The sequence below is a fragment of the Aotus nancymaae genome, unplaced genomic scaffold, assembly GCF_030222135.1.
Source record: "Aotus nancymaae isolate 86718 unplaced genomic scaffold, 86718_ANA_hifiasm-v0.15.2.pri h1tg000007l, whole genome shotgun sequence".
In the NCBI taxonomy this organism is placed as follows: domain Eukaryota; kingdom Metazoa; phylum Chordata; class Mammalia; order Primates; family Aotidae; genus Aotus; species Aotus nancymaae.
In genome coordinates this window covers 16,795,623-16,823,322 of record NW_026988418.1, presented here as the reverse complement: position 1 = coordinate 16,823,322, position 27,700 = coordinate 16,795,623, and the positions used below count along the sequence as shown (strand labels likewise).

Genomic DNA, 27,700 nt, shown 5'->3' with positions numbered 1-27,700 from the left:
GAAGTGCAAGCATTCAGAAATCAATGTAATTCACCTTATTAAAAAAATAAAGGAGAAAATCCACATGATTATTTCTATGGATGCAGAAAAATAATTTGACAAAATTCTAAATCTATTCATTATAAAAAACTGTTGGCAAACTAAAAGTAGATGGCAAATTACTGGAACTGATAAAGGCCATCTACAAAAAATCTATAGCTAACATCATGCTTAATGGTGAAACATTTAATCTCTTTTTCCTAAGTTCAGCAATGAGGCAAGAATGTCTACTCTCACCATATCTATTTGACATTGAACTGAAAGTTTTAGTGCATTAAAATAAGAATAATAAAAGGGACCAAGAATGGTGGCTCACGCCTATAATCCCAGCACTTTGGGAGGCCAAGGCAGGAGGATCACTTGAGGCCTGGAGTTCAAGACCAACCTGGGCAACACAGACCTTGTTTCTGTACACACACACACACACACACACACACACACACACTAGCCTGGCTTATAATAATTTGTTACTTGGAAGGCTGAGTGGGGAGGATGACTTGAGCCAAGGAGGTTGAGGTTGCAATGAGCCAGGATCATGCCACGGCACTGTAGCCTGGATGACAGAGGGTGGCAGACCGAGACTCTGCCTCAAAAAGAACAGAAAAAAAAGACACAAACATCAAAAAGGAATGAGTTAAAATGTGGAATTTGTAGATGACATATTGTTTAATCAGAAAACTCTGTGGAATTTATGAAGAAATTACTAGAACTAGTAAGTAAATTTAGCAAGTTTGCAGGATATGAAGTGAGTTTATAAAAATCAATTTTATTTCCATATACTACGGAAAAACAATTGAAACGAAATTTTAAAATATCATTTCATTGTCATCAGAAAACATCAAATACGAGAAACAGCAAATGAAGTATGTGTAAATATGTGTCTAAAAATATGGCTAAGAGAAGACTTGATATGGTTAGACGTCCATTCTCCCCAAAATGACGTGTAGATTCAACACAATCCCTATTAGAGAGTAGGCCCTTTTAAAGAAGTAGCTGATTTGAAAATTTATGTGAGAATTTAATCGTCCAGCATAGCTAAAACAATCTTGAAAATGAAGAGCAAGTTTAAAGAACTAACTCTGCCTGACTTAACAACTCACTGTAAAGCAACAGTAATCAAGACAATGAGACACTGATGTAAGTAGACACAAATAGAACAAAGGAACAGAACATACAATTCAGAAACAGATCTCATTTATATGGTTAAGTTTCGACTAAGGGACCAAAACAATTCATTGGAGAAGGAACTTCTTTTTGAACAAATGGTGCTGGAACAACTGAATATGGCTATGGGAAAACGTTAAACAAAGTCCTTATCTCACTCCAAACACAGACATTAATTTGATGTGGCTCATAGACGTAAATGAAAAGCCATAATCACAGAGTTTCTAGAAAAAAAATAGGAGAATGCTTTTGGGGCACTGAGGTAAGCAAAGATTTCTTAGAGGTCAGGATATAAAATAACCATAAAAGAAAACAACTGATAAACTTTGAAATTAGATACTTTTCCAAACTAAGTATTGGAAAAGACATAATTGAAAAAATGACTTTGGGACACCAAGGCAGTATTATTGCTTGAGCCTGGGAGTTCAAGACCAGCCTGAGCAACATAGTGAGACCCCCATCTCTACAAAAAAGAAAATTAGTGGGGTGTGGTGGCATGTGTCTGTGGTCTCAGCTACTCAGGAGGCTGAGGTAGGAGGATTACTTAAGCCCAGGAGCTTGAAGCTGCAGTGAATCACCATCATACCACTGCCTTCCAGCCTGGGTGACTCTATCTCAAAAGAGAGAGAGAGAGAATGAATAGGTGAGCTACAGATTGGTAGAAAATATTCACAAAATGTAAATAGGTGTGTATCTGTGTGTGTGTGTGTGTGTGTGTGTGTGACAAAGGACTTGTATCCAGGATATCAAGTACTCCTGCAACTCAATAATTTAAAAAATAAACAACCTAATTTTAAGTTAGGCCAAAGATTTTAACAGACACTTCACAAAAGTTATGCAAATGGACAATAAGCAAATGAAGAAATACTCAACACCATTAGTCATCATGTAAATATAAATTAAATCACAATAAGATGCAACCACCCAACTACCAGAATAGTTAAAATTGAAAAGATTGACAACATCACAAATACAGCACAGGTTGTGGATCAGCTGAAATTCTTATATACTGTTGGTGGAAATATAAAATGGTACAACTATTTTTTTTTAAGCCTGATAGCTTCTTACATGACTAACACACATCTACCCTCCTACCTAGCAGTTCCACCAAGAGAAATGAAAAAAATATCTTCACAAAAAGATTTGTACAAGAATGTTCATAACGGCTTTGTTCATAGTTGTCCAAAATTGGAAGCAGTCCAGGTATCTATTGATAGGAGTCTGGCTAAAGAGATTGTGGATTATGCACGTAATGGAACATCATGCAGCAATCAGAAGGAGGAAACTGTGGCTTCACAGAACAACCTGGATGAAATTTTAGAACAAGCAAAACAAATCTGTGATGGAAAACCTCAGCTGTTGCGTCTAGGATGATGGGCGTGGAGACTGACCAGGACGGAGCATGAGGGAATCTTCTGGAATGATGGAAATGGTCTATATCTTATTTTGAATAGTTACATGTGTATACAATTGTCAAAACTTGCCAAACCAAATACTTGAAAATCTATGTGTTTTATTATATCTAAATTAGACCAAAATAAAAACTAAAAGAATAGCTAGGAAGATGACACAAGAAATAAAGGATCCAGAATTAGACACAAAACCCTACGAGAATATAGTTGTTCTAATGAGCGGGTAAAAATGGATCATTTAATAATGATACTTGGGTAACTGGAAAAAAGTAGGTTGAAACCATGTATCACTTCTTACACCAACATTTATTTTGGATGGATCAAAGACTGAAAGATAAATAAATGAAACCATGAAAGTACTGAAGCAAACATGTTTCCTTCTTTTGTTGTTCTTTGTTTGGAAAGGCGAAGGCCTTTCTCAAAATAATTCAAACCCAGAAGCTGTAAAAAAAAAAAAAAAGATAAATATGATCACACTAAAATTAACCACAGCTGATGGGGGGAAAATACCATAAGTAAAATGGAAAGAAAATGAATAAACTATTATGTAAAGAGAGACCATTTTTTTAAAGATTAATAACCCAAGGAAAAAATGGGCACAGGACATGGACAGATGGCTCACAGAAAGTATATGCAAATGGCTTCCAAATACATGAAAAGATGTCCCCCTGAATCACAGTAAGAGAAATGCTAATGAAAATGACATGAAGTTTCCATTTTCCCCAGCTAGATAATACAGATAAAAAATTTTGATAATATCCCGTGTTGGTAAGAGCAGAGGGCAGTAAGCTCTCTCCTGCCTTGTTAATGGGAATATAAATTGATAACTCTTGGGAGGACAATCTGGCGATATCTATCAAATACAAAATTGCACTCACCCTGTGACCCAGGCATTCAGCTTCCAGGAATTAATTCAACAGATACACTTCCACATGTCCAGAAAGATGAATGACAGAGATATCTATTGCAGCCCTGTTCACAGTGGCAAATAATAGCCATCAGGAGGATGCTGGTTAAATAAATGACTGTCTTGATATAATGGAATACCTTGAGATTGCTTCAATTACACCAAAGCAGTTTCATGTGGGCCCTCAGAACACAGACTCTGCAGCTAGGATGCCTGGCTCCTAACCCCAGCTCTGCCATTTACTGATTCTGTGACCTAGAGCCAGTTCCTTCACTTAATCTCTCTGTGCCTCAGTTTCTGCTATCTCTAAAATGGGACTAGTAAGAATATCAATGATAATAATAATAACAGCAGCAACAACAGTAATAACGATAATGTCACCTACCTCAAAACTGTGCTGAAAATTAAATAAGCAAATGATCGTAAAGCGTTTAAATCGGGGCCTGGTGTATGGTAAGTACCATATGTGTAGGCTAGAATCGTTACTGATCTAAAACAATTTCCAAAATGTATCAAGGACAAAAAAGCAAGATAGGGTTCCAGTGATAAGAAACTGCTCAGGATAGCTCTACATACTTATGCTTGTACAGGCATGAAGTATCTCTAGAAGGGTACATTTTAGAACAAGCAAAAGAAGTCTGTGATGAAAAACTTCAGTTGTCGCCTCTGGGATGACGGGAGTGGAGACTGACCAGGAGGGAACATGAGAGAATCTTCTGGAATGATGGAAATGTTCTATGTCTTCTTTTAAATAGTTACACATGTATACCATTGTCAAAACTAAAAACTACAAATTGCCTCTGAGGAGTAACCAGCAGTGGGAGACACAGTTCCTACTGAGTAACTTTTATACTTTTACATACTTTTTTTTCCAAAGTATGTATCTTATCTATTCCAAAATTGCAATATTAAAAATGACATATTTTGAAAAGAAAATCCCTTGGGGTGATGGAGCTGTTCTGTGCTCTGATTAAGGTGGTGGTTACATACGTTTGTACGTGAGTTAGAATTCATAGGATTGTACATCAAAAGAAAAAAGTAAACTTTACTATACAATTTTTTTAAAGTGAAAAAAGAGAAAGTCCCTTTGGCCTCAATACATAATGCAGCACAAGCCCGGGGGATGGGATGCCAGCGACGAAGGGACTGAGTTTTGTGGAGGAAGAAAGTCTTGGAGCCGGGGAAGGAATCGCAGCAGTGGGAGCAGAGAGGGTTTGGGGCTGTGCAGGGAGACGCCTGGGCTTCGTTCTTCTGTGAAGCACACACTGTCTGCCAGGCACTGTCCGTGTGCTCTCTCCTCATCACAACCCCGAGAACTGCAGTTACTGCCATTCCCACTCTGCGTGAGGTTCAGATGACTGGCCTGGTGTGTGAGCAGCAGCCTGTCTGACTCTAAAACCTGTGCTCTTTTTAGCACACAAAGTTCCCCAGTAAATTAGATCCAGGGGAAAACCCCAGTAAATTAGATCCAGGGGAGTCTGGATAGGCTTCACAGAGGAGGTGACATTGAACTAGAGCCTTGCTGAGTTTACCTAGGACTTTGGTCCTGTGCAATCCTAAGCAATGCCTTTCACAATGTGTTCTCTGTGACTGGCTCCCCGTGTAGTTGTGCAGTGTACAACCTGCACAGTCATGGCCAGTAACTCCGAGTCCTTCACACAGAGATGGAGAAGGCATCTCAGGAAGATTTTGCTGTATGACAAATCACTTCTCAAACACAGTCGTCTGTTTAAAACAATAAGCATTTACAGGCCAGCAGGGCAGTTCTTTTGATCTCAGAAGGCTTCTTTCCTCTACCTGAGCCAAAAGGTGGGTCTGCTGTAGGGTGATCAACCATCCTGGTTTTCCTGGGACTGTCCCAGTGATAGCCCTGAAAGACCCATGTCCCACGAGAAACCTTAATCCTGGGCAGACGGCGACAATTTGGTGACCCTGGTTGACTGGGGGCTCTCAGGTCTGGGTGGGCCTGGGCTTTGGTGGCTGAGGCCCCCCTTCATGGGGTCTCATTCTCCAGCAGCCAAGCCCAGTCATTCTTATGGCAGCAGCGAGGGGCCAGGACAGTGAAAAGAAGCATGCAGGGTCTCTCACAGCTGAGGCTCAGAACCGGCCTGTCATCACTGCTGCCGCATTCCGTTGGTCAAAGCAAGTCATAAGGCCAGTCCAGATGAAGGGGTAGGAAAATAGCACCCCCACCACCCACCTGATGGGGGGAACTGTGAAGTCACATGGCAAGGGGCACAGATATGGGAGGAGGGTGGAGACCTGGGGCCAAGTGTGTAATCAGCCTGTCACGGAAGGGATGTCCTGACTCAGGTGCAGCAATAAACACAGTGACATCACCACAACTGCCCAGCGGAACCATAAATGCTTATTGTTTTAAACCAACAGATGCAATTGGGAGGCGGTTTATTACACAACAAAATCCAATTGACGTACCCATCCCTAACTCCTGTGACATATTTGGGGAGTGGCAGGAATTTCACTGAGGCTGGAGCATGGTGGGACTGTCGAAGGGTGAAGAGAGAAACAGAGCGCATGCGAGAAGAATGGCTGGGGCCAGAATGTTTTCTCCCAGACTGGCAGGACGAGATTAGGAGAAGGACCATTAGTCCTTTACACAGGCGGGAAACACTGAGCCCAGAGAGGGCAGTCATGCGCTTAAGACCACACAGCAAATCAGCACAGGCAGGGATTGGAGCCGGGACTTTCCCTGCTAGGCTAAGGGAGGTATGGGAGGAAGAGGGTGCTTGAAGGTACTTTTGCAGTTTCTTTACCCGGGACCAGGAGGCCATCAGCTATTTATAAAGAAATGGGGGTGAGGCGTGCTGTTAGAGAAGGCGGATATTGAAATCACTGGAACTCCCCAGAGCACCTGTGCTCCTGCAAGCCTGTGCTTATTTATTCCTTCAATTTAAATGATTTTTTTCTTCAAAAATTCCCTGGGGCTCCCTCTGTATTATTAGGTAGCAAACGGGGGGAAAAAAAGCAGCCAGCAGCCTTGACCAGGGTTCTCTTGCCTCCTGGGGAGGCCCCTCAGGCCAGTTCCAGGGCGAGGCCCTCCCCGCAATGTTCTGACCAAATCGGCCCCGGCAGTCCCTTTGGACTAGTCACTTCCCTCCTGGGACCTTGGGCTCCTCCTCTGTACCTTGAAAGGGTGACAAGGTGAGACTTGGTGTGTGTGGCAGGGTTAGAGTCACCAAGGAGCGTCCTGGCGTTGCAGGCAGGAGGCCTGGTTTGAGGAAACTGTGGTGACCGGACCTGTGCGGGGGACATTACTGCCCCCAAAGTGGCTGAGAGTGAGTTGGTAGAGTGTAGCACATCACCAGTGACCATGAGGAGGCAGGAGGGGCTCTGTCCTCTGTTAGAAAGGGCAGATGGTATTCTGTTTGACCAGCAATCTTACTGTGTGCCCAGGGCTCACACACACCCTACATTGCTACATTGGCCCATGGCAGCTTCCCTGCACTCCTGGGAGGAAACTCCGGCTGCCCCAGTGGACAGATGAGGACGCCAAGGCTCAGGAGGAGAAGCGGCGCATCCTGTGGCACACAGTAGGTATGACGCACAGCAATTGACTTTGGCTTCCAGGTTCTTCCCACAAATCTGCGGAGCTTCTGTCCCCGGCTCCGGCCCCACGTGCCAGGACTGGGTCCTCTCTGCTGGCCCTGCAGCTGCGTTCTCTGCCTCTGCAATGTGGACTGATGCCTCACAGGAGCTCCCTGGCCTCTGGCCTCTTGTGGGTTCTTTCAGCAGGAAGGAGCAGCAGGAGCTCTGGGGGTGGGCGGAGAGAGAGGCTGGCAGGTTCACTCCCTGCCCCCTGCTGAGCCAGTGGTGTTCCTGTACCAAAGGCCCCCTCCCACTGCCTCGGCCCTCACAGGCTCCAGGACTGCTGCCTGCCTTGGCCTGTGGGTCCAGGGATGGCCACTGTTCCCCACTGTTGTGTCTCGGGGAATTTCATCATCCCTTTCTTCTCCTGTCATTAAAGTCACTTCTGTCACACCTGTGGGAGGGACCCTGGGAGACACCCTGCTCCCACTCCCAAAGAGATCTGGGCTCTGCCACCCACCCTTCCTCCTCTCCCCTCTCCGCAGCTCCCCCAGCCCTCTCCTGTGAGCCGGCAATCAGGGCTGGGAGGAAAGAGCGTTTGCCAGCATTCACTTCATACTTCCCGTTAATCAATTCGATTTTCTCTAAAAGCTTTTTTAAAAAATGAACCTGGGTTTTTTTTAAGTAACTTTTTAGCTTAGGACAGTTTCAGATTTACAGAAATATTGTGAAGATAGTTCAGAGATCAACTCACTTCTTAAACTTTATTTTAAAAGGAAACACTTCATTATTTCTGCAAATGGAAAACCAGCATGACCTGCCTCAAACAGACTTTCATCTTAAAAATGAACAGTGAAAACAACACAATGTTATTACATTTTAAAAATTAAAGAATTAACAGCCTTATACAAATAGTAATAAATCTCATTGATTACAAAAGTGCAGAGTTGGCTGGTGTGTGTGTGTGTGTGTGTGTGTGTGTGTGTGTGTATAGGATAAGAGGAGGTAATTCAACACTCACCCAGTGCTGGGCCATGTGGCTTTTTTCTCCATGCCCACATTAATGACCCTGCTGAGAGCTCTCCAAGGAATGGGCCAGCCATGGGGCAGCCCACCTTTATGGAGCACCCACCTGTGTGGGCTCCATTCTGATGACTTACATATATTCTCATCACAGCCTCCCGGTCACCTGATGGACAGTAGATACATCATTATCTGTATGTCTTAGGTGAAGAAATGGAGGCAGGTTAAGTAACCGGTTCAAGGCCACAGCCAGGAGTTACACCAAGGTAGCTGGACCCCAAAGCCTGCACTTTACCCACTGTGATCTTCTACCAAGAGCTGGACAAGGGGGAACTGTCTTTGAATAGGAGTTCACCAGGGGTATCTCCTCAGTTTTATCTTCCCCAACCAACTTTGTACTCTGAAATTTCTCAGCTACACAGAAAAGTTGAAAATGTGCTCTTCCTTCAATTTCTGCCATGATTGTGAGGCCTCCCCAGCCATGTGGAACTGTGAGGCCATTAAACTTCTTTCCTTTATAGGCCAGGCACAGTGGCTCAGGCCTGTAATCCCAGCACTTTGGGAGGCTGAGATGGATGGATCATTTGAGGTCAGGAGTTCAAGACCACCCTGGCCAATATGGCAAAACCCCCTCTACTAAAAATACAAAAAAAAAAAAAAAAAAATTAGCCGGGCATGGTGGCGCATGCCTTTAATTTCAGTTACTCGGAAGGCTGAGGCAGGAGAATCGCTTGAATGCAGGAGGTAGAGGCTGCAGTGAGCTGAGATCTCACCACTGCACTCCAGCCTGGGCAACAGAGTGAGACTCTGTCTTAAAAAAACAAACAAACAAAAACAACAACAACAAAAGCTTCTTTCTTTTATAAATTACCCAGTCTCTGGTATTTCTTATAGCAGAGTGAGAAAAGACTAACTCACTCTCCCTCTCCCAGTGTGCTCCTCCCTCCACCCATCCCCACTGATGGGAGCAGGTAACACCCTCCTCCTGGCTGGGAGGCCTGGCTGACAAAATCCTGAGCTAGAGCAGACGGTGGCAAGTGCCAGCCAGGACGCAGCAGTCCCTGGGTCTCTGCCACAGACTTGTCATGTCATCTTGGGCCTCGCCTTCCATACCTGCAAAATAGGGGCAGTGAGCTTGCTCTGGGCCCAGGGATAAGGAATGATTCTAGGTCAGGTTGGCACACCTCAGGGCCTTCCACAAATAGCAGCTAAACCACCCCACCCCCTGGGGCTTCGGGCACAAATCAGCAGCAGAGAAACACCTCGGGGCCCAGCTGGCCGTAGCACAGGCGGAATCACGGAGAAGCCAGGCCAGGGCCCCTGCAGCCACCTAATTCCAAGCTGTCAGCATGATGCATGGGACAAAGTAAATCCATAAATAAAAGACGAGTGGCCTGTGGCATCTTGGCCACAACTGCACTCCCTGGTCAACGTTGGCAGGGGATGGCAGGAGAGCCCCTGGGAAGGCCCAGCCCAGCGTCCTCTGTGTCCACCTGCCTGCCCCACAGGCCACACAGCATCTGGTCACCAGGACTTCACTTGGCCTTGTTCCTGCCTCATGTGTATTCTCCCTGTCTGGCTCCAGACACAGCCACCTGCTGCCCCAGCCCCGGTATTCCTGATGCAGGAGAATGGGGCCTGGTAGGAGCCAAAGGCTCCTGGTAATGAGGGGCTTGGGCCAATAGTCTGGGTTCAAAGCCCAGCCTTGGGGTGAAGGCTATCCCCTACCCACCCTGCCTGGTGCCCAGCAGGTCAGGAGTGAATTAACTCCCAGCCTCCACTAAGAATCTCTCCTCGGGACCCTCATATGCTACATAGTAACCACTTCCTTCCCATCCCCCAAGGCCATCATTGGACACCTCCTCCAGGAAGCCCTGCTGGAATGGCCCAGATTCAGTCCTTTGACTCCCAGGTGCCCAGGCTTCTCCCAAAGTGGAGAAGTGCTGGGCTGGGCCCGGCCACCAAGATCTTCCCTGGAAGCCTTGTTTAAAATTCTGGCATCTTCCATGCCTCAGCAACCCCGGTCCCCATTCCCTGCTTTAGTTTTTGAGCACAGTCCTTATTACCATCCATCATGGTTTTACTGATTTCTTTACTTTCTGGCTCCCTACTTGAACGTAAGCTCTCTGAGGGGAGAGTCTTTGTCCTCTGTGCTTGCTTTTGGATCTCTGTGTGTAGAGCAGCTCCCGTGTACATGGCCTCAAACATTAGACAAAGGGCAAATAAAAGGCAGGGCACACAGCATATGCAAAGGCTCAGAGGTGTGAACCGGCTTGGGAAGGAAGAAGGTGTGACAGATGGTGGACGTCCCAGAGCAAGGTCCTCAAGAGGTGAGGCAAGGGGAGGAGAGCAAGACCCAAACAGAGAAGGGTCTGGAATGCCAGGCCAGGGTGGGAGGGTGTTAAACATTCATTCCATGGACAGAACACAGCCTGCACAGCGCTTTCTTTTCTCTCTTTTTTGCTTGTTTGTTTATTTGAGTCAGGGTCTCACTCTGTTGCCCAAGCTGGAGTGCAGTGGCGCAATTATAGCTTACTGCAGCCTGGATCTCCCAGACTCAACCTTCGGAGTAGCTGGGACTACAGACATGCATCACCATGTCCGGCTAATTTTTCATTCTTTAGTAGAGATGAGGTCTCGCTATGTTGCCCAGGCTGGTATCAAAGTCCAAGCAATCCTCCCACCTCGGCCTCCCAAAGTGCCGGGATTACATGCATAAGACCCTGTGTCTGAAGTTTGTTTGTTTTAATCAAATTGGTTGCAAATATTTAAAAGATGATAAAAGATCAGGATATTTTACACAGACATCTAGATCTTTAGCTTTTCTTGAAGAATCAGAAGATCTGGTCTCACTGGGTCCCCATCCCTGCCAGGTAGCCACCCAGTCTCACTCCCCAGTCCCTGCAGGCCACGCAGTCCCTGAAGGCCAGTGGGCTTTCTGCCCCTGACCAAAGCTGGAAGCCCGTAGCCTCTTGTCAGGGTCCCCAGAGCACATGGCCCAGGCCTGGTCCTTGGGTGGATGCTGGGTTGATGAATGAACGAATGGAGAATAGATGAATGCAGCAATAATGAGAGTAATAATGCCTGCTCCCTGGGCCCTACTTTCCCAGGGGAGCATGGAGGTCCTGGTGTTTTGCAAACTTGGAAGTGCTGGAGCTGAGTGAGGTGGCTCATGCCTATAGCCCCAGCTACTCGAGAAGCTGAGGCGAGGGGATCGCTTGAGCCCAGAGTTTGAATCCAGCCTGAACAACATAGTGATACCTCATCTCTAAAACAAAGCAAAACAAAACAAAACAAAAACCAACTTGGAAGTGCTGGGAATAATAATAACAAGAAAATAAACACGTATGTAGCATTTACCAGGTGCACAGCCCCATTCATAGCAATTTTCTTCCGTTATCTAATTTCTCCCTCACCAGGGTGCAGGACCTCATCCCGTCCTGGGAGCAGCATGCCACTTACAGGGCTGGTGGAAGGATTAACTTAATTGATGCAGGTAAAGTGCCTAGAAAAGAGCCTGGCACCCAGCAGATGCCCAGCAAGCACTAGCCATTGATGCACAAGTCAGGGACTTTCACCAACAGGGAGCTTGTGTGGTGCCCAGATGAGGCCACTGAAGCTGGCGGAGGTTGAGAGACTCACCCAAGGTCACAGGATGGTTGGTAGGGAACAGATGGAGAAATATGTGACACTGGGGGCCCCCCCACCAGGGAGCCCATTCTGGTGAGGAGCTGGGTGCAAGGGCAGATCTCTGGGTAGAGCAGAAGGCTCCGGTCATGGGACTGTGATTCTGATCCTGGTTGGGGCTTTGGGCTTCTTCCACTCCCAGCCCTGCAGCCTGACCCAGCACCATCCTTCCCTGCTGACCCACCCAGCAGGCCCCCTCAGTGTAGCAACTCGTCTTACAGATGGGGACTCCAAGACCCAGAGGAGAGGCAGCTTGGCAGGGGAGAGGTGCCTGGGCCTCTGGTCAGACCTTCCACGTTCCAGTCCCAGCCCTACTCCTTACTGGCCCTGAGACCCCGGCCAAACTGCTTAACCTCGTTGGTTCTGGGTCCTCATCCTTTATGAATGTCAGAAGTGTGTACCCTGTTCCAGGCACTGGGCTCAGAGCCTGGCATGCATCATTCCACTCATTTCTGACAGCAGCCTCATTCCATGCAGGGGCACCCTGAAAGCTCAGAGAGGGGAAGCAGCTTTCCCGGGTTCACACAGCTGGGGGTGGATTCAGAGTCAGGATTCAGACTGAGGCCTGGGTGAGTCCAAAGCCTGTGTTCTTGAAGTGAATGAAATCATGTGGGCCTCATATAGTGGTTGTGAGCATGTAAAGAAATAATCATACAACAGTAGCTAATGTTTCCATCGCTTTTCCTTGTTGGGCCAGGTGCTGTTGTAAGCATTTTTAACGTATTACTAGTTTAATCCACACATCGATACTGTGGACAGGCATCAATCTATTATCATCCCCCGATTACAGATCAGGAAACTGAGGCACAGAGAAACTGAAAGCACAAGTTAGGTGATTTGCTCAAGGTTACAGACAAGTGTGTGGTAGAGTCGAGTTGAAATCCAAGCCTTCGGTTCCCAAGTCCTTGTTGTTGTTGTTGTTGTTTTTTACCCACTACTCATGAGCACAGAGCACCGGCCTGATGGGGCATGCTGACCCGCTATCCCCATGGCCTCTGCTCCTAGCTCCAGAATTATGAAGTCAGCGGCAGAGCCAGCGATGAGGATGCAGGGCACAGGGATTCCCATCCCAGACAGCTCCCCATCCCCTTCACTCCAGCCCCACCCTAGGATCTGGTTGGGTCTGGTTGGGTGCACAGGCCATCACCCCTGGGAAAGAGAAGGATCAGCCCAAGAACAATGCTGGAACCCTGCCATCCATCTCCCTAGAAACCTGGGGCAGGGCTGGCCCAGCTGATGCAGGAAGAGGAGCCGTCTGCTGCCTGTTTTCCATCCCCACCAGGGCCTTCCCTCTCTGAGCCTAGACCCGGGAGTCCATAGCAGGCCCTGCGGGAGCAGTGACCATATTCTTTGCCTCCTCCTGTCCTATATTCCGCCATTCCAGGTCTTAAGTGAGGAGACATCTCCAGCCTTGCTTCAACACGACGTGCTTTCCACCTTCTGGACCTGTTCTCCTGCAGCTCCCTCCACCTGAAGCCTCTCCCACTGTCCTCCAGAAAGCCTTCCGTCTCCCTGCATGTAGTTTGTCCACCTTCCTCTGAAACTCCATGGCCCCACAGCCTCACACACCACTGTGATTGTCTTGTTTGTCTCAACTCCTAGAAAGGCGCACCTAGTAATTTTACACAAACATACAAAGCCCTCCAGATGCACAGCAGCACACTCAGAAGCATGCATCCACACTGGTCCACAGAAAAGCTTTCTTCATCTAGGGTACACTCAGACACCCCAAGGGCCAGTTACACAAACGCACAGACCCATACACATGAGCCTCGAATCGGGACACCTGGGTACATGCTAATGGTGACCTAAGCAACAAGGAGACATCTGAGAGTTCACACACACACACATGTGCACACACACACACTCATAGCATACTTCCAAGCACACACAGACTCAGCTACCCATACAAGATCACATGGAGAAATAGCCTCCTCCACACATGGATATGCACACACATGTACAGTCATGCGGAAACATGCAACACCCCACAGTGGCTCACACACAGAGGTGCCATCTGGTGTCTCTGCTGGAGTCAGTCCCGGGGAGGGCTGGGTGGGCTATGGCCTGAGGCTGGGAAGGCATCTCCTGAGACAGGTCGGGGGTCCTAGGGGCAAGGCCTGGGAAACCAGGCCATCATCCCCCACTGGAGCTCACTCATGGAGGGAAAGAGAAATGATGTACCTATTGGGCTCCTGGGGGGTTTTGGGGTTTGGGGTAGGGAGAGGGTGGTCCTGAGTGGGAGGGGCCTCCTGGGCTGATTCCTGGCTCCAGTTTTCTTCCTGCCACTTGGGTTTCAGACCATCCCCAGCCCAGCAAGGCCCTTCCCCTAGGGCTGGCTGCGGGCCATTGCTCCAGGCACTGTTGGCAGCCTTGCCCCTTATGTAGTAAAAGGCAGCATTTACCAGCATTTACGAAGCACAGGGCCAGACCTAGGGAGAACCTGCACCCCACGTGCCTCACAGGTTCACCCTAGTCCTAGCCCGGCAACGCTGACCCACAGACCACAGTGTGCGTCACTTTAAGCATGTCATCTCCCATGATCCTCTCCACACTTCTGACATGTAGGGATCATTCTGCCCATTTTCAAGAGGCTCAGAGAGGTGAAGGAAATTGCCTGAAGTGACCCAGCCCTCCCAAGGTGTCTCCTGGTCCCCGGGCCCCCAGGCCAGGGCTGGGTCTCCTTCAGTCCTCACCCATCACCTGGGGAAGCGACAAGAGCAGGGACAGCCCAGGGTAGGGGAGACAGCAGGATAGATGCTGGACACAGCCCAGTGAGGACCCATAAACTGTAAGGGCTGGAGATGGTGCATCGGGGACTACACATTCCACTCACTGCACCCACCCAGGCAAGGACAGGAAAGAGACCTCAGGGCTTCATTTGTAAGTGGGTGTATTAGTCTGTTCTCATGCTGCTATAAAGACATACCCAACTAGGCAATTTACAAAGAAAAAGAGGTTTAACGGACTCACAGTTCTACATGGCCGAGGAGGCCTTACAATCACCATGGAAGATGAAGCAGGAGCAAAGGCACATATTACATGGTGGCAGGCAAGAGGGCAGGTGTCAGGGAGCTGCCCTTTATAAAACCATCCAATCTCCTGAGACTTAGTCACTATCATGAGAACAGTATGGGAAAAACCCACCCCCATGATTCAATTACCTCCCACTGGGTCCCTCCCACAACACCTGCTTGTGGGAGCTACAATTCAAGAAGAGATTTAGGTGGGGACACAGTCACACCACATCAGTGGGGTACCTGGAAGTCATGACATTTCATTCATTCATTCAGCACATATTTATTGAGTCATCACTCTAGGAATGGAGGATGCAGCAGCAGACACACCAGAGTCCTTGCATCTGAGCCTGTCTACTGGTGGGAACACATCCAGCCCTGTGCTGGGGACCGCCTTCTTGGGACTAGTCTCTGCCACAAAACCTTCCTGTCCTTTCTCCAGTTTCTTCTTCCTCAGGTATAGTCTCCTCTGTCTTGGAGGAGAGCAGGTGGTGTCACCCCAGAGACCATGACAGCTCACAGTGATTGAGAGTTTACTATGTGCCAAGCCCCTGTGATTCAGCTAAGCTTCGATGAGGTAAGTACTTCCATCACCCTCATTTTACAGGGCAACTAGACACACAGAGACATTGAGCCACCCGCCCGAAGTTACACAGGTAGGACATGTGGCAAGGCTGGGATTTGAACCCAGGAAGTCCCACACCAACACTTGCGCATAAGACCACAGAGCTACTCCGCCCCCACCAGCTCTGCAGTGTGTGTATGCATAGGTGTGGGGGTGGTGGGTGCAGGACACGGGGAGGAGGCTGTCAGGGAGCGGGTTTCCAGGGTGAAGCAGAACAGTAAAATGTCTCTGCTGCCTCGTCTCCTTCCGCTTCTCTCCCAGTTTCCCTCTTACCTCACTTGATACGACTCACTGGTAGTTCTTGCTTCACTCTAATACCTTCAGTGCCTCCTTGCTCCCTTCGGGAGACAGTCCAAGACCCCGGGCTTGGCATTCGAGGCTCCAGTAGGTGCTTTTCCAGCCCCACTTGCGCCAGGCACTGCCCTGTGCTCTGTGTTCTGCTCACAGTGACCTGTGAGCTGCGTCCCCTGCCTATGCCTCCCCACCCTGCTGTCTGCACCTTGTCCTTTCTGCCTGGAGCACTCTTCCCTAACTTTCCCAACCAGCTCACTCCAGTCAGACTTCAAATCAGCTCCAGGCAGCCTTTTCTGGGCCCCAGGTTGGGCTGAGCCTTCTCCTCTGCAGTGTCACAGCCCGGGCTGTGCCACAGCCCTGATCCACTGGGTTGTCACAGTTTCCATCTCCAGCTGCTCCCAGGATGGGTCCCCAACATCACCCAGAATGGGGCCTGGCACTGGGGCCCTGGGTGGACCTGGATTGTGGGTGAGGTTTCAGGGCCCCTGGGAGATGGCTCCACAGGCAGTGAGAAGCAGAGGAAAGGACAGGGTGGGGCCCAGGACAGGTGAGGTGTGGGGACCAGGACACAGGGAGTCAGAGTGGCCAGAGGGGTCTGGGGACTGGGGGCTCCACGGCTTGGTTCATTGAGGCCCCAAGGATAGTTACCCAGGCTGGTTCACAAAGATGCCAGGGTCAGACCACAAACATCCCATGAGATTATCGCCAAGCTCCCAGCATTAAAAATTATATGGATTATGGGAGGCCACGTGCAGTGGTTTACACTTGTAATCTTAGCGTAATCCTAGCCTTGGGAGGCTGAGGTGGGACGATCACTTGAAGCCAGGAGTTTGAGACCAGCCTGGGCAACATGGCAAAACCCTGTCTTTATTAAATACACAAAAATTTAGCCAGGTGTGGTGGCAGGCCCCTGTAATCCCAGCTACTTGATAAACCAAGGCACAAGAATCGCTTGAACCCGGAGGCAGAGGTTGCAGTGAGCTCAGATCACGCCACTTCACTCCAGCCTGGGCAACAGAGAGAGACCCTGTTTCATAAAACAAACAAACAAACAAAAAACCCTATATAGATTATGGAATAATAGATACAAACAAAAGAGATGCATGTTGCATTTTATAAAAATTAAGTTGGCCAAAATCATTTATTATCTACATTAGAACTTTCTGGGAAAGGAAAAGCTTATACTGAATAACTATGTTGAGACAATAGATGTAAACCAAGATTGTCCTAGAAACACCAAATGTAGGGTCATCATTATGAAGCACTGTAATAATGAACACCTTCGAACCCAACTGAAACATGAAATGATCATTGCTGTGGGCTTCTTCCTTGTCCCATTTCCCTGCCTTCCCTACAGAAGTAACTACTATCTTAAATTTTGTGACTCATCCTCTCATTAAAACCAAACAAACATACTTTTACCACCTATGTATGAAAACCTAAACAGTATCGTTGAATTTTGCTTGTTTTGGAGGCTTATAAGTGTCAGATCCTGTTGCGTGTAGTCTTCCGCAACAGGCCTTTCCCACTCCACATTATATTTCTAAATTCCTTCTTGTAGTTGGCCACAGCTATGTTAGGTTCACTGCCACTGCTGTATAGGATTTCATTATATGGTGATGCCACAACGAATTCATTTTACTGTTAAGGACATTAGGGTGGTTTCCAGGTTTTTGCCGTCATAAACAGCACTGCCGTGAATATCCTTGCACCTGTCTCTGGGCGCTTGCTCGCAAGCGTATCTCTAGGGTTTACACTTAGTAATGAAATCGCAATATTCTAAAGTGGTTGCAGCAATTTACACTGCATTAGAGCATATAAGGATCCCTGTTGATTCCTGCCTCACCAATACTTGCCACCATGCGACCCCTTTTCTATGGAAAATCTTCCTGTGGTCTTAATTTACATTTTCCTGATTTCTATAAGGCTGAGAATCTTTTATTTTGGTTTATTTTTCATTCACATTTTTCTGTTGGAAATGCTCATTCATATCTTTTTCTCTTTTTTAATTGAGTTGTCTTCTTACTGATTTGTAAGATTTCTTTATGTATTCTGGATAGTAAGGCTTTGTGCGTTATTTGTGCTATAATATACTCTCCCAGTTTGTGGCTTGTCTTTTCAACAATCAGAAAAAAAATTAACTTGGACAAAGAAGAGATTAGGCATGGTGAGAAATACTTCAACAGAAACAACAACAAATATTACTAGCATCCTCAAAGAAATAAGAGAAAATGTTGCATCCATGAAAAAAGAATGAGATACTCTAAAAAAAGGAATAGTGAAAGAACAAACAAAAGGCTGTTCGAAATATGAAAAGATAAATTTTTGAAAAACAACAAAAAACTGTGAAGAGTTCAAGAAAATTTCCAGAATGAAGAGCAAAAAGGGATTTAAAAAAACAGGTGGAAAGAAAAGATGTAAGAAACATAGAAAACTGGTCTGGGGGGCCAGTATCTGAATAACTAAGGAGTTCCTGAAAGAAAAAATAAAATCATTATAGAGGTACTTCTTTTAAATTGTCTCCAAAATGAAGATGATTAGTTTGTCCGTGAGGACCCACTGGATGCCCAGCACAATGAATGGAAATTGATTCACTTCAAGACACACTAAGGCTAAGCAGATATGGCGGTGTGAGCCTGTAGTCCCAGCTACTCAGGAGGCTGGGGCAGGAGGATCCTTGAGCTCAGGAGGTCAAGGCTAAAGTAAGCAATGATTGTGCCACTGCACTCCAGCCTAGGTGGCAATGAGACCCCATCTCTTAAAAGAAAAGACCCACTGAGGACACAGCTTCCAGAGAGAACAGAGCCTCTATAAAAGATTAGGAAACAGAATGGCCTTGGACTTTTCAGCAGAAACTAGAAGACAATGGAGCAAGCCTTCAAAATTCAGAGGGAAAAATGTTTCCAGTTTAGAAATTTATACCTGGTCAAACTATCTGATTAAATGTGAGGCACTTTTAGAAATGCAAGGTCTTTAGATTTTACCTCAAACGCATCCTTTAGAAAGGTATAGGTATATGTGGCCAGGTTCGGTGGCTCACACCTGTAATCCCAGCACTTTGGGAGGCTGAGGCGGGCGGATCACCTGAGGTCAGGAATTCGAGACCAGCCTGGCCAACATGGAGAAACCCCGTCTCTACTAAAAATACAAAAATTAGCCAGACATGGTGGCACGCACTTGTAGTCCCGGTACTCGGGAGGCTGAGGCAGGAGAATTGCTTGAACTCGGGAGGCGGAGGCTGTGGTGAGCTGAGATCATACCACTGCACTCCAGCCTGGGTGACAGAAGGAGACTCCATCTCAAAAAATAAAATAAAATAAATAAATATGTAAATAAAAAGTAAAACAAAAAGAAAGCTACGGGTACATGTTCCCCCAAATAAAGCAGTGAACCCAGAAAGAGGAAGACATGGGATCTAGGAATTGAGGGGTTCAACCCAGGAGAAAGGTGCACAACAGTATCCAAGTGACAACCAGAGCGGCTGGCCTTGCCATCAGCCAGGACGCAGCAGTCAGAAATCCACAGGGACTTCTTCAAGAGGAGTAAGTGGGTAGAATACAGTACTCCCCCGTTATCCTTGGGGATATGTTCCAATACCCATAATGGAACCTGATTGCTGTCAATCAGAACATGTTTCTATTTGTGTCTTGCACCCACAAATTTAATGCCTTTTCCATCATTACAAAGCACTCATCACACACGGTTGTAACTTTTGCAGCCTGAGGTGCAACAGCAAAACTAGTACAAATTTCTTTCCTTCTTCTTCACAATTTCATGAATAGAGTCATTCTTACTGTAGATCTTAGCAAGCACAGCACGCAATTTTGTTTTTTAATTTTCTTACTAAGTCAAGTACTTCACCTTTCTGCGTAAAGGAAGTACTTTACAGCTTCCCTTTGGCATAAAGTGTTCGGAATCACCAGCACCACTCCTCTTGCGCTTTGAGGCCCATAATCAAGTAAAATAGGGATTACCAGAACAGAAGCACTGCGATACTGTGACAGTTGATCTGGCTGCTGAGTGAGTGATGGGAGAGTAGTGTCTATAGCGCCGACCCACTGGACAAAGGGATGATTCACGTCCCAGGTGGGACAAAGCTGGACAACACGAGGTTTCATCGTGCTACTCAGAATAGCACGCATCTGAAAACTTACAAATTGTTTATTTCTGGAATTTCCCATTTAATATTTTCAGACCATGGTTGACCTTGGGCAAATGAATCTGCAGAAAGCGAAACTCCAGATAAGTGGGGATTACTGTATTGAATGTGGGTGATTGTAGTCAGACGAGATCTACACAAATGAGGGAGAGTTTAGAGAGGAAGGAGAGATAAATACATAGAAAACTAAGCAAGAAATAAAGCAATAAAGCAAAACATAACAATTATTAATTCCAGGGAAAACACAAAGGCGTGCAGGAAAAAAGTATTAATCATGGCCCCCTATGAATAGCATTTATTTTGTTGTGATCATATAGAAATATTTTCAGAATATAACATCAAATGCACAGGCAACAAAAGAAAAAACAGATTGGACTACATCAAAATTGAAAAATTCTGTGTACCAAAGGGCAGAATCAATAGAGTGAAAAGGATGATGATGGGGATGGGAGGAAATAGTTGCAAACCATATATCTGATAAGGGGTTAATATCTAAAAGATAAGAATTCCTACAACTCAACAAAGCTCTGTGTTATAAAAAACAAACACCTGTAATCCCAGCACTTTGGGAGGCTGAGGCAGGCGGATCACGAGGTCAAGAGATCAAGACCATCCTGGCCAACATGGTGAAAACCCGTCTCTACTAAAAATACAAAAATTAGCCGGCCATGGTGGCACGCACCTGTAGTCCCAGCTACTTGGGAGGCTGAGGCGGAAGAATCGCTTGAACCCGGGAGGCGGAGGTTGCAGTGAGCCGAGACTGCGCCACTGCACTCCAGCCTGGAAACAGAGCAAGACTCTGTCTCGAAAACAAACAAACAAACTAAAACCAAAACAGAAAATAACGAGTTTTGGCCAGGACATAGAGAAACTGGAACTCTTACACATTGTCGGCAGGGGCATAAAATGATACAACTGCTGCGGAAAACACTATGGTGGTTCCTCAAAAAATAAAAACTAGAAACACAGTATGATCCAGCAGTTCCACTTCTGAGTATATTCAGAAGAAATGAAAGCAAGGACTTGAAGAGATATTTGTACACCCACGTTTATAGCAGCATTATACGCAATAGCTAAAATGAGGAACCAACCCGAGTGTCTCCTGGTGGGTGAATGAAGAAACAAAATGTGGAATAGACATACAATGCAGTATCCCCGATCCTTAAAAAGGAAGGGAATTGTGACGCATGCTACAACATGGATGAAGCTTGATGGTGTCATGCTAAGTGAAATAAGCCACTCACAAAAGAATAAATATTGTATGATTTCACTTACATGAGGTACCTAGAGTAGTCAAACTCATAAATAAAGGAAGTAGAATGGTGGTTTCTGGGGCTGGCGGAGAGGAAGGAAGGGGATTTTGAGATAGCTCACCCCTGTACTCCCCAGCACTTTGGGAGGCTGAGGCGGGTGATCGCCTGTGCTCGGGAGTTCAAGACCAACCTGGGCAATATAGCGAAACCCTGTCTTTACTTAAAAAAAAAAAAATACAAAAATTAGCCAGATGTGGTGGTGTGTGTCTGTAGTCCCTGCTACTCGGGAGGCTGAGGTGGGAGGATGGCTTGAGTCTGGGGCTGGTGGGGGGTGGGGGTGGGTGGAGATTACAGTGAGCCGAGATTGCACCACTGCAGTCCAGCCTGGGTGACAGAGCGAGACCCTGTCTCAACCAGTCAATCAACAAAAATATTTAAAAATTTTTAAAAATAAAAACAAACCCAAAATAGAAGCAAACAGAAAGGTACTAAGCCTATCCTCAAAGGCCATGTGACTCAGGGTGAGCACCCAGGGCCTGAGCCACCTGCAAGTCACCTTGAGGAATGCCTGTCAGCATGGGCAGAGCAGTCAGGGCTCCTGTCCTCCATCCGCCCTGGAATAAACAGGGAGCTCAGAGCTGACGGCCCTTAGAGAAAAGAGACACATCTGCAGGCACAGAGGCTCATTGTTTACATGAATAGCCACACATTTACTTTAATGTGTATTGGAAAAATATAATAAGCATATCACGCCTGTGACTTCATGGAGATTATTGCTTAGGATGAAGCTAAATCTAAGTGAAAGGAATTAAGGGGAAACTGGGATGGCAATAGCAGGTAAGGGGGAAATAGAGAAAGTCACTCAAGCGGATGGGAATGACTGCATTACAGGAAATAGTGACCTAGGGCAACCCCTCAGGTTAGAGATGGGCACCCCAGGCCCAGAGGGGGGGCAGGACCCACTCAGTATCCTACATAAGGCAGTGGAGGAGGAGGTACTGTGACTCCACCCTCCTGAAAGCACATGGCCAAGAGGCAAGACACGGAGGCTGGGTCTGTCCTGCTTTTCTACGAACCCCGGAACCACCTTCATCCTCTCCGTTCCTCTGCACAGTGAATGGGTTCTGCAGCGAATAGCAATAATGCAGCTAATATTAACCGTAGATAATCCTTACAGAGTTCTTACTATGTAGCAGAAACAACCACCGTGGCAATAATAATAGCAAAGACTTATATAGTGTGTACTTAAGTTCTTAGAAGGGCTTTGAGTACATAGTACACACTGCATAAGTGTATACCTAGTTGGCCCTCTCCATCCATGGGTTCCGAATCCTTGATTCAATCAATGGCAGATCAGAAATATTCAGGAAAAAAAAATTGCATCTGTACTGAACATGTGTAGGCCTTTTTTTCCTTGTCATTATTCCCTAAACAATAGAGCATAACAACTATTTACATAGCGTTTACATTGTATAGGTATTATAAAAAACCAAGAGATGATGGATGATATAAAGTATACAGGAGGATGTATACAGATTATATGCAAATACTGCATTAGTTTCTATCAGGCACTTGAGCATCTGAGGATTTTGGTGTCAGCAGGAGGTCCTGGCACCAGTCCCCCATGGATACAGAGGAAGAACTGTATTAACTTAATTCATCCTCACAAATCCTATGACAGTGTGGCAGCAAGCCTCCAAGATAGCCCCCATTTAGACCTCCTGGGAGTCACATTCCTACGTAGTTCCCTTCTGCATAGAGTAGGGCTGAGCTATGTAACCAACAGGATATGAGAGGAGGGAGCATGACTTCCATGGTCAGGTCATATAAGACATTGTGACTTCATTGCTTTCTCTTTCTTTGATCAGTCTCCCCAGGGAAAGCCAGCTTTGTCATGTGGACACTCAAGCAGTCTTCTGGAGTGAGCCACATGGTGAAAAATGGAGTCCTCCTGCCACCAGCCAAAAGGGACTTGCCAGCCGTGTGAGTGAGCCGGCCCAGACACTCCAGTCCCAGTTAAACCTTCGGAGGACTGCGGCCTCACCAACATCTTGACCACAACTTCATGAGAGACCCAGAGCTAGACCCATGCAGCTAAGCTGTTCCCCAGTTCCTGGCCCACAGACACTGTGAGAGATAATAAATGTGTATTTCTGTTTGAAGCTGCTAAGTTTTGGGGTAATTTGTTTGGCAGCAATAGGTAACTGATAGCATTAGGAAATGTTAGCTAATGCTATCCATGTTTTGCAAATGAGAGAATTGAGGCATAAAAGTAATTTGCCCCAGGTCACACGGGCAACAAGTGGTTTAAACCATGGCAGTTTGGATCTATGTTAAGCTCAGGTAATGAATTAGAATCTTCTCTTTTACAGGAATCAGGACACTTTGCCTGCTCAGAGAGACAGGGGGAAAGAGACAGAGACACAAACACAGAGAGACAGTGACACGGAGAAGTGTGCCATGGGCTCGCAGCCATGTGAAGGACTGGGGCTGCACTTGCTTAAAGTCAAGGCAGTGGAGAAGTGAAGTGAAGTGTAAGTGAAGCGTAAAGTGAAGGACAGTGGAGTGCGCCCTTGCCCTTGCATCTTGGCTGTGATTGGCTTGGGGCTGCTGGTCTCTGACCCTGGCTGGGCTGGTGACTTGGCCTAAGGTACTTGGGGGTGGAATCTGAGGCCCCTTAACAGACCCCTCCCTGGCTCTTGTTCCCCTGGGCTGACACTGTCTGTCCAGGCTCTCTCTGCCTCCAGACCAGAGCTCCTCCAGGGAAGAGGTAGAGTCTTGTTCATCTGTGTCCCTCGCCTAGCACAAGCCCTGCCAGAGCAGTCTGGGTGAGGTGAGCGCAGAAGGCCCTCTGGCCCTGGAGAGGTGTCATTATTGCGGACAGAGCAAGAACCAGGATGATCCTGTTTCTGACTGGAGGAGCTCGCATTGGATGGAGGAGCCAACAACGACAGCCCAGTGTGATCAGGGAGATTGGGACGCACAGTGCCACGGGGGCCCAGAGGAGCAGAGAGGATCTCCGTACAGGAGGCTAGAAGGCTTCCCAGATGAGGAGGCATTGGAGGTGAGGCCCAAAGGGTAAACAGAAGCCAACCCATGCAGGAGTGTTCTAGGCAGAGGGCACAGCCTGGCAGAGGTCTGAAGCTCCAGTTCCTGGGGGGCAGAGTGAAAGAGTAGACAGAGTGTGCAGAGAGTGGGCTGCTGGAGGCCAACATGGAGACTTGGAGTGGCAGGGCGCCATGCTGACAGCAGGTGAAATGTCACCTACATCTGTCTCATGGGGGAATTAATTACATTTGAAGTTGGGTTTAGGAATTTTCTTTGGAAACCCAGGGTAGGCAGTGTCTGTAAGCTTGAGTCAGCCCCAGATGGGGAGAGAGGGTAGCGGAGGACAGGAAGTCACCTGGGCGGCAGAAGCTGTACCAGGATCTCAGTGTCCATTTGGTGTCTCGTGTTTCAAGGACTGGGCTTTCTCCCTTTGCCCCTCACAGAAATTAACGCTTATGTGCCCTGAAAAATTCCCACTTCCACCCTCTGGGTTCGCATGCAGGCTTAGTCATTTCCCAGCTGTGTGACCTCTCTGCTGCTTAGTTTACCCATCTATAAAATGGGATAAACACAAAACCTGCCTCATAAAGATGTCGTAAGGATTAAACAGGAAAAAGAATTTAAGCCGGGTGCTGTGGCTCACGTCTGTAATCCCAGCACTTTGGGAGGCCAAGGCGGGAAGATCACCTGAGGTCAGGAGTTCGAGACCAGACTGGGCAACGTGGTAAAACCCCATCTCTACTAAAAATGCAAAAATTAGCTGGGCGTGGTGACAGGCGCCTGTAATACCAGCTACCCCAGAGGCTGAGGGAGGAGAATTGCTTGAACCCAGGACATGGAGGTTGCAGTGAGCCGAGATGGCGCCACTGCACTCTAGCCTGGGTGACAGAGAGACTCCTCAAAAAAAAGAAAAAGTAAAACATTATAATGGTGCCTGATCCCCAGCAAGTATACAATCAATATTAGCTATTGCTATTATTTTATGCAGTTTTCTTTTAACTTTTTCAAGCAGACATAACTTACCTAATGCTTGCTGTGTCAGGCCTTGTATTTATCTTCTGAAGACAAAGATGAGGAAGACACAGTCCTCCTAGGGGTACAAAAACCTTCAATAAAGACAGAAATAAGCATTGGTCAAATGTGCCCTGTGCCAAGAATCCAAGAATGCAGGCGAGCAGGCTCCTGTCCTCCGGGAGCCCGCAGAGAGACTAGGGAGACAGTTGCATAAGCAGACCCAGGCAACACAGGGTGGTCAGGGCTGTGACAAAGGGAAGTCCAGGGACTGCAGGGGCCCAGGGAAGTGATCTAAAGTGTGTGGAGACTGAGAGGAGCCAGGGGGACCTCTGCTGAGGGGGCTGCTGAGAGACAAGGAGTTGCCCACTTTGGCAACTGGCTGTGTGTTGACAGTATGAGCAAGGACACCCTTGGGGAGGTCAGGGGATGCCCGGGCTCAATCTTGGTTCTGGGTATTAGAAAGCCATCAGGGCTTTGTGAACAGGGAATTGTGTTTGAATAATAGTAACAATAACTAACATTTATCATGCACCTACTATATACTGTATGCTGTACATACACAGTCTCATCTAACATCCTCACCACAAACCCGTGAGGTGAGTACTGTCACCTTTCTCCTGTTTCAGATTCAGAAACTGAGCCACAGAGTTTGAGTTGCCCAGGTTCACATAACTAGAAAGGTAAGGAACAGACTGAAACCCAGGCAATCTGACCCACAGGCCGGCGCTCTTCATCCTTCCACCCGCTGCCTCCATACTTCAGCCCACACACTAATCTTACAGTTGGAATGAATTTCAGAAATTCCTTATCTCTTCCATTTCCCAGATGAGAAAGTGAGACTCGGAGATAGGATTGACTTCCCTATGACCACTGAGTGGAAAAGGAGGAGGGACTGAGTTAGATCGGTCAGTTTGGGCGGCAGGACGGGCTTCTATCTTGGTCCCACAGTCCCAGGCACCTTTGTGCTTGACACAGAGTCCAAACTCTTGGCTGTGGCCTACAAAGCCCTGGTGATCAGAGCCTTGCCAACTCCCTCTAGCCTCACCTGAGGCACCCACTCCTTCGCTGTCATCAGGCCCCAGCCCACCTTGAGGCCTCTGCATTGCCGTTCCCCCTGCCAGGAATGCCCTTCCCCCTGATCTTCATGGGTCAGGATCCATCTTGCCGTTCAGTGAAATGTCATCTCCTCCATGAGGCCTTACCTGATCACCTTCTCTACAGTTACCCCACTGCTTTCACATCTGTCTGTTTTGTTTTTCTCATTGAAGTTATGATGACCTGAAATAATCTTTTGTTTTCCTATTTTTGTGTGTATCTCTTCCAACTAAAACATAGCTGCAGGAGAGCAGGGAGGAACCTTACTGTTTCCACACTGTATCCTTGAGCCTTGAACGGTGTTTGGCACATGTAGGTGAAAGTACGCCTGCATTTCATTGCCTGTATGCTAATCGTCTGTCTCTCCACTGGTCAGGGACCTCTCTGGGGCTGGCACCACGTCTGATTCACTTTGGCATCCACAGGCCCAGCACAGGGTTGGCCCAGAACAGGGCCTGAAATGCTTGCTGAATGACTGAATGAACAAGGGACAGAAGGGGTAATGATGGCAGGAGCACCGTGCTGGGCTCTCTGGGGAGTCTAAGCCCCTTTCTGGTGGGGTGGCTGAGCCGCCAATGCCCTGGAATCTCATTCTCTAAAGACGGTTGTGTGGGTTGGACCCAGCTAACAAGCCTGCAGCTGAAATTGAATCCCAGCTCTGCTCTCCGCACCGTTCTCCCCAGCATGGGTGAGGTGGGCTGCAGCCCTCCAGAGGAGGAGGCGCCTTCCCCTTCCAGCAGAGGACAGCAGGGGAGGACAGCGTGGGCCTAATCGCACGTGCCCTAGTGGCAGGGATGGCATCCCTTCTGTGTCCCCCCTCCCCCCCCACAGACCTCATCTTTCTCCACCGCAGCGAAGATTCCTGGATTGCTTGTCGTCCCTGCGGGCCCCCCTGATTACCCCTCTGCCTAGGCCCCTGGAGCCCACGACGATGAATAGTCTGCGCACCAGGCCCAAGCCACCTGCCTTACATCCCCTCCCATGATCACATGAGCGTGCAACATGCACAGATGCACATGGGCACGGAAACGAAACCAGCCACAAGGATTTATAATATCCCAGCCGGAGTCCATGACAGGTGCAGAGGTCCAGCCCTGCACCCCCAGCTTCTCCCTGCTCATCCACATCTTGGTACCCCACCCCTATCCCTTCCTCGTCCGCCCCACGCGTACACTGCACAGGCCTGTGAGCCCTGGAACATCATTTCCCCTCCCGCCCAGGCTCACTCCTAGACATCCCTCGGGCCTCTGATTGGCCTGTCACCTCCTCCAGGAAGCCTCTGCTGATTCCTCTGGATCTGCTACCTCCGGGGGTCAGGGGCTCGCCTGGCCCACTCCGCGTCTACAGAGCCCAGCACTCAGGCGAGCCCCAAACAGGGCCGTGGAGCACCGGCTGAGAGAAGAGTGGACCAAGGACA

The 27,700-nt window shown here is 47.6% G+C and overlaps 1 long non-coding RNA gene across 2 annotated transcripts; it reads right to left on the bottom strand.

The window, feature by feature from the left end:
* Nucleotides 1–469: 469 nt before the first annotated feature.
* Nucleotides 470–27,700, bottom strand: LOC105710391 (uncharacterized). Of its 2 annotated transcripts, none has more exons than XR_001105771.3 (5): nt 27,547–27,700; nt 26,551–26,758; nt 25,198–25,280; nt 3,494–3,587; nt 470–2,508 (listed from the first exon to the last, which is right to left on the bottom strand). It is a non-coding gene; the product is annotated as an uncharacterized LOC105710391 (long non-coding RNA). The 2 variants fall into 2 exon arrangements; XR_001105770.3 differs by lacking the exon at nt 470–2,508 and adding an exon at nt 2,903–3,056.